Here is a 244-nt window from a genome sequence, read left to right on the forward strand (position 1 = left end):
AGTCTTGAAGTTGAAAATTTCCAAGAAATGGGGCTGGGAAGGTGGCTCAGTGGTAGAGCGCTTGCCTTACATCCCTGAAGCCCTGGGTTTGATTCCTCAGCACCACATAAGCAAAAAAATAAAAGCCGGAAGTGGCGCTGTGGCTCAAGTGGTAGAGTGCTAACCTTGAGCTGAAGAGCTGAGGGACAGCGCCCAGACCCAGAGTTCAGACACCACGACCCCCCCCCCCAAAAAAAAAAGAAAA

Source organism: Dipodomys ordii, unplaced genomic scaffold (assembly GCF_000151885.1).
Source record: "Dipodomys ordii isolate 6190 unplaced genomic scaffold, Dord_2.0 Scaffold73, whole genome shotgun sequence".
NCBI lineage: Eukaryota > Metazoa > Chordata > Mammalia > Rodentia > Heteromyidae > Dipodomys > Dipodomys ordii.